This window comes from Gossypium hirsutum, chromosome A01, assembly GCF_007990345.1.
Source record: "Gossypium hirsutum isolate 1008001.06 chromosome A01, Gossypium_hirsutum_v2.1, whole genome shotgun sequence".
Lineage (NCBI taxonomy): Eukaryota > Viridiplantae > Streptophyta > Magnoliopsida > Malvales > Malvaceae > Gossypium > Gossypium hirsutum.
In genome coordinates, this window is record NC_053424.1 from 9,265,390 (window position 1) to 9,271,673 (window position 6,284).

General features: G+C 33.5%; 1 non-coding gene across 1 annotated transcript; it reads right to left on the reverse strand.

The window, feature by feature from the left end:
* Positions 1–5,015: 5,015 nt before the first annotated feature.
* On the reverse strand, positions 5,016–5,120 carry LOC121208216 (small nucleolar RNA R71). Its single transcript, XR_005903172.1, has one exon. It is a non-coding gene; the product is annotated as a small nucleolar RNA R71 (small nucleolar RNA).
* Positions 5,121–6,284: the final 1,164 nt, after the last annotated feature.

Sequence of the window (6,284 nt, forward strand, 5' to 3'; positions counted from 1 at the left end):
ATGACACGATTCATGTGGGTATACCGAATGAGCTTGAAGATATCAAGTTATTGTTAGATCAACAGCTTTTCGAGGTTAATTTTTTTAAATTTTCAATTACATAACAATTACGTAATGATTTGAAATTTAATATTAGGTACGTAAAAAAATTAATAATTTTTTATTTCAGTTTGAATGGATGCCATACTCTAATCCGATAATTCAAGTCTTAGCCGAATTTTTGACGAATCGTAATCTAGTACGTCAAAGTGTCATTGATAGCTTTTGCAAGAGTTGAGATGTATGAATCTGATCGAGTGATGCGCCAGTTTGGGTTTGTACAAAATAGTCCACCCTCGCCCCAAAACCTTAATGAAGTCACAAGATTGACTTGCAGGAGAGAATTGATGAAGATTAACCTAAATTCTATACGAAGTATATCTACTTGTGGGAACATAGGTATCATTTCTTACTTATGCATGAACCAATTGTCAGATTAGATTTGGCGACATTTTCGGATTACATGACATTGTTTAGACTTTATGGTAAGTCATATCTATTACCAGAGGAGGAAAAGAGATACAAATTCATCGTAAAAGGCCAACACGACCCTACATGAGGTTGCGACCGGGAGTACATGCATCGGGTTCATCATCATCATCAACTTCAACCTTGAATCCTATACTAATGGATGCACTTTCTGATTAGCATGATTCATATTTTTCTTGTGCATTTACTAACCCTATGTTTTTCACACAAGCACAAATTATACACCATCATACCATGCATAAACACCTTTTCTAAGAATATTTTTTGGAACACCTCCATTTGCAGGAGGATATTAAACCTCAATGAACTCACAAGATTAACTTGTGGGGGAGAATCGATGAAGATTAACCTAAATTCCATGCCAAGTATATCTACTTTTGGGAACATAGGTACGATTTCTTACTTATGCGTGAACCAATTGTCAGATCAGATTTGGCGACGTCTGCGGATTACATGACATTGTTTAGACTTCATGGTAAGTCATATCTATTACCGGAGGAGGAAATGAAAGACAAATTCATCGTAGAAGGCCAACACGACCCTACTTGAGGTTGTGTCTAGGAGTACATGCATCGAGTTCATTGTCATCATCAGCTCCAACCTTGAATTCTATACTAATGGATGCACTTCCCGATTAGTATGATTCATATTTTTCTAGTGCATTTACTAACCCTATTTTTTTCACACAAGCACAAATTATACACCATCATACCATGCATTAACAGCTTTTCTAAAAATATTTTTTTGTAACACCTCCATTTGCAGGAGCATATTACACGCCACTGCTGTCAACAACACCAATGTATCCTCCATTACCTACAATTCTAGCATTCTATACACAACTGAGTTATTTGATACCATATATTTCTCCGTCAATAGTGTCACAAACACTACTGGAATCATTATTCTTCAAAGGTGGGCCATCTTCGCAACCACTTATTAATACAACCAATGATATACAATGGCAATCTAGGATGTAAATGCAATCTAGCATAGAAGAACAAAATGAAGATGAAGATAATGTTGGAGATGAAGATGAATATCAAGACAGAGATGGAGGTGGAGATGAAGATGATGAGTCGAAATCCCAACCATGACAAAATCCTCCAGATAACCGACACTCACCAGGTTGTTGCACACATTCGACTCAACGATAGAGATGATTTTTTTATTTTAAATTTTTGTCATGTACATCATCATTTAGTTTGTTAACTATTAATTTTTTATTTTATATATGTAATGTTTCCATTAATATTTGTATTGTATTTTTACATTAATAATTTACTTATTTACATTTTATCAAAAAATTGTTTGTTTGTTTTTCTTTTTGTATGTTTATAAAAAAATGAATAAATTTTTTATTTTATATATATATAATGCTTCCATTAATATTTTTCTTTTATTTTTACAACAATATTCTACTTGTTTATATTTTATCAAAAAATTTGTTTATTTTTTTGTATGTTTATAGAAAAACGAGTAAAATTTTTATTTTATATATGTAATGCTTCCATTAATATTTGTATTGTATTTAGATCAATAATATATTTTTTATATTTTATCAAAAAAATTATTTATTTTGTATGTTTATAAAAAACGAGTAAAATTTTTATTTTATATATGTAATGCTTCCATTAATATTTGTATTGTATTTTTACATTAATAATCTACTTATTTACATTTTATCAAAAAAATTATTTGTTTTTTTTATATGTTTATAAAAAAAGAATATTTTTTTTATTTTATATAGGTAATGTTTTAATTAATATTTGTATTATATTTTTACAACAATAACCTACTTATTTACATTTTATCAAAAAATTGTTTGTTTGTTTGTTTGTTTTTTTTTTGCATGTTTATAAAAATTGAATAAATTTTTTTAATTTGATCATCACTTCAATGTTGCCCCTTAATGTGGACATGTTTTCTTACTATGTCCTGGGTTCCTACTAAAACTTTATAATCTTGGTTGGTCTATCTTCTCCCAAATATCCATATTATTGCGTATCCAACTAGATTTTGGTCAATCTTTTGGATTGCAATGCAACTCAATATTCGGTAACAATTCAAATGGAACTCTCAAAATAGCCAGTCATCTACCTTCATTTGAGATCGGTGAGAAATCTAGACTTCCATACTTTATATATCTATTTTAGTTTGTACATTTCATCAATATACTTCATGCAATCTAGATATGTCAAGGCACATGCAGTAATTGCATATGTACATGGAAAATGAAGTCCTTGAAATCTCCTACAGTCGTAGGTCATTTGTTTTAGGTATACACGGTACGATCCCTATGAAACTTCGTAACCCAAAATATTTCATTTGGACGTGAGTGACATACTGTAGACATAGAGTTAACTCTTCTTGCATTTTTTGTCATATCTTTCCTCACTTCTTTGCACTAAATGTGTTTGATAAACCATAATTTATACATATTTTTACCCCAATGCTTGGCATAATTATGGATGATTTATTATAAATTTAGTGAATTTGATGTTTCTAATCCTTAAATTTCATGTTTTATACTCAGGAAAGCCTAGGATAGCAAAAAGAGCGAGAAACAGGCCAAAAATGGACAAATTGGGCCTAAATCAGTGTTTCACACGGCCTAGGCACTTCCACACGGGTGATCCACACGCCCGTGTGTGACACACAGGTAGACTACACGCTCGTGTGTCATGGCCGTGTCGACATTAATCCAAGTCAGAATTTCACACGGCCTGAGCACCTTCACATGGGCGCGACATACGGCCTTGTCCTTGTCGAACCCAAGTCTAGTTCTACTCGAAAAAGGCTAATTTTGGGCTATTTTGGGCACTCGAAAGTCTATATAAACACCCTAGAAGAGGATTAGAGGGGGGACAGAGAGCAGAGGCAGAAAATACTCAAGGAAAGCCATCAGAATCAGCTCGGGAGTAGGATCTACATCAAGACTAAAGATTTCTATCCAATTTCCTAGAAGTTCTTTGGGTTTCTTTATGTTTTGTTGTTTGCCAAACATTGAGATGTTTTCCATTATTATTATGAACTAAATTCCCTAAATACCTAAGGGAGATAAAACCTAAGACGGATCTTATTATTATTTGAGTTATATGATAAATACTTGTTCTTATTCTTAATTGTGAATTTAACCCTTGCTTTAATATTCCAGGATATTAATTCAGGTTTTTGATGTGCTTATTCAGTAGAGTAAAAGTCCCTGTTTAAGAGTAGATCATTCATAATTAAGCGGAGTTGTATGCAATCCTAGAGATAGGACGACATAAATTTGCCGGATTAAAGTCAAATCTAATAAGGGAATCCATAGATCGAGTTAATGCGACAATAGGGGTTTTAATTAGAAAGAGATTTCGATTAATCAACCTAGAGTCAGTTTTTTTTAGTCTCGAAATGGATATTAACATAAATCAGGGATTTTTATGGATTAAGTCAAGTGAATAAATCATCTAATTCAGAAATAATAAGTGAAGATTAGGTGGATTCTTCCTTGGGTATTGTCTTCTTTATCGGTTTTCTAAAAAGTATTTTTAACTTTAATCTCGGTCGCGATCTTAGTTAATTAAATAATTAGTGTTAGTTTAAAAAAATTCTCTTAATTGTTGGGCAAGATAATAAAAAGATAGTAATTACTAGTACTTTTAGTCCTCTTAGATACGATATTTTCGGTCTCACCATAACTATACTACTGTTCGATAGGTGCACTTGCCTTAGTCGAATTTTGTTAGTTTCACGACCATCAAGTTTTTGGCATCGTTGCCAGGGACTAAGATATTAGGAATGCTTGATTTTTATTACTTTAGCCATTTTTACTTTTATTGAAATTTACTTTTTATTTTTAGTTTAATTTGTCTTTTCTAAAATTTTCTTTTATTTGCTTCTGGCAGGTTTTTATAGTTTATGACTAGAAGAAACCCGTCAGGACCTCTACTTTTTGATAGTGAGATTGAAAGCACAGCTCACAGAAACCAAAGAGAAATAAGGCGAAGCTTACAATACAGAGAGGAAGGGCAAGAGGAAGCTATTCATTCCACAACCATGGAGATGGCTGAAAATCAGAATAATATGCTCCCTTCTGTGGTTGATGCAAATCTAGTAGATCAGAATCCTGCTCCTCGTACTATGTATGATTATACTAAACCTACTTTAACAGGAACTGAATCGAGTATAGTTAGGCCTGCTGTTGCTACAAATAATTTTGAACTGAAACCTAACATGATTCAAATGATACAACAGTTTGTTCAGTTTAATGGTTTGCAGGACGAGGATCCAAACACTCATTTAGCAAATTTTCTGGAATTCTGCGGCACCTTTAAGATCAATGGCATTTCTGACGATGCCATTCACCTTCGGTTGTTTCCTTTTTCATTAAGGAATAAAGAAAAACAGTGGTTAAACTCGTTACCACGAGGGTCAATCACCACTTAGGAACAAATGACCGAAAAAATTTTGCTTAAATATTTTCTGCCGTCTAAAACGGCTAAATTATGGAATGATATCTCTTCTTTTGTGCAGATAGATTTAGAAACATTTTATGATGCATAAGAGAGATACAATGACTTACTAAGAAGGTGCCCTCACCATGGATTACCCCTTTGGCTACAAGTTCAAACTTTCCACAACGGGTTAAATCCCTTGACTAGACAAATGACCGAAACAGCAGCTGGTGGAACTATAAATAATAAGACACCTGAAGAGGCCTACGAGTTCATAGAAGAGATGTCACTTAATAATTATCAATGGAAAGTTATGAGGACAAAACCGATGAAAGCAGCCTGCATTTTTAACATCAACTCGGTTGCTATGCTTTCAAATCAGGTAAAACTTTTGAATAAAAAAATTAATAGTTTACCTGGTTCTACACAGGTTCATCCAGTAATGCAGTGCGATGCAAGCGAAGGTGGAACGAACAATTTAGAATATCCACCCTACGGCCCTAACATGGAGAACGAGCAAATGAATTATATGGGTAATAATCCTCGGCCTCAAAATAATCCTTATAGTAACACTTACAATGCAGGATGGAGGAACCACCCAAATTTCTCATGGGGTGGCCAAGGAAATCAAAGACCATAACATCCTCCAAGTTTTCAACAACCACCTTACCAATAAGAGAAGAAACCAAACCTTGAAGAGATGCTCACAAAATTCATCTCGGTGTTAGAAACTCATTTTCAGAATACTGGAACAACACTTAAGAATCAACAAGCATCAATTCAAGGACTCGAAACTCAAATAGGATAGCTTGCTAAGTTGCTTTCTGAACGACCAAAAGGTAGTATGCCCAGTAACACAGAAACTAACCTAAGGGAGCAACTCTATACCATCATTGTGCGCGATGAAGAAGGGTTAGTTGAATCTAAATTTGAAATGAGGTAAGAGGCTTTAGTGAGTAATGGTAAGGATGAGACGAATCATGGTACACAAGAGCCAGTAAGTAAAGAGTATAAACCTCGTGTGCCATATCCTAAGGAGACAAGGAAAGACAACACGGACGAACAATTCGGTAAATTCCTTAAATTATTAAAAAAATTACATATCAACTTATCATTTATTGAAGCTATTTTGCAGATGCCAAACGCAGTGAAATTTTTAAAGGAGCTTTTAGAAAATAAGCGAAAGTTGGATGATGCATTGCCTGTGGAATTAAACGTAGTTTGCTCATCCATTCTTCAGAATAAGCTACCCTACAAGTTAAAAGATCCAGGGAGTTTTACGATTCCTTGCTTTATTGGTAGTTTAAATATTAATAA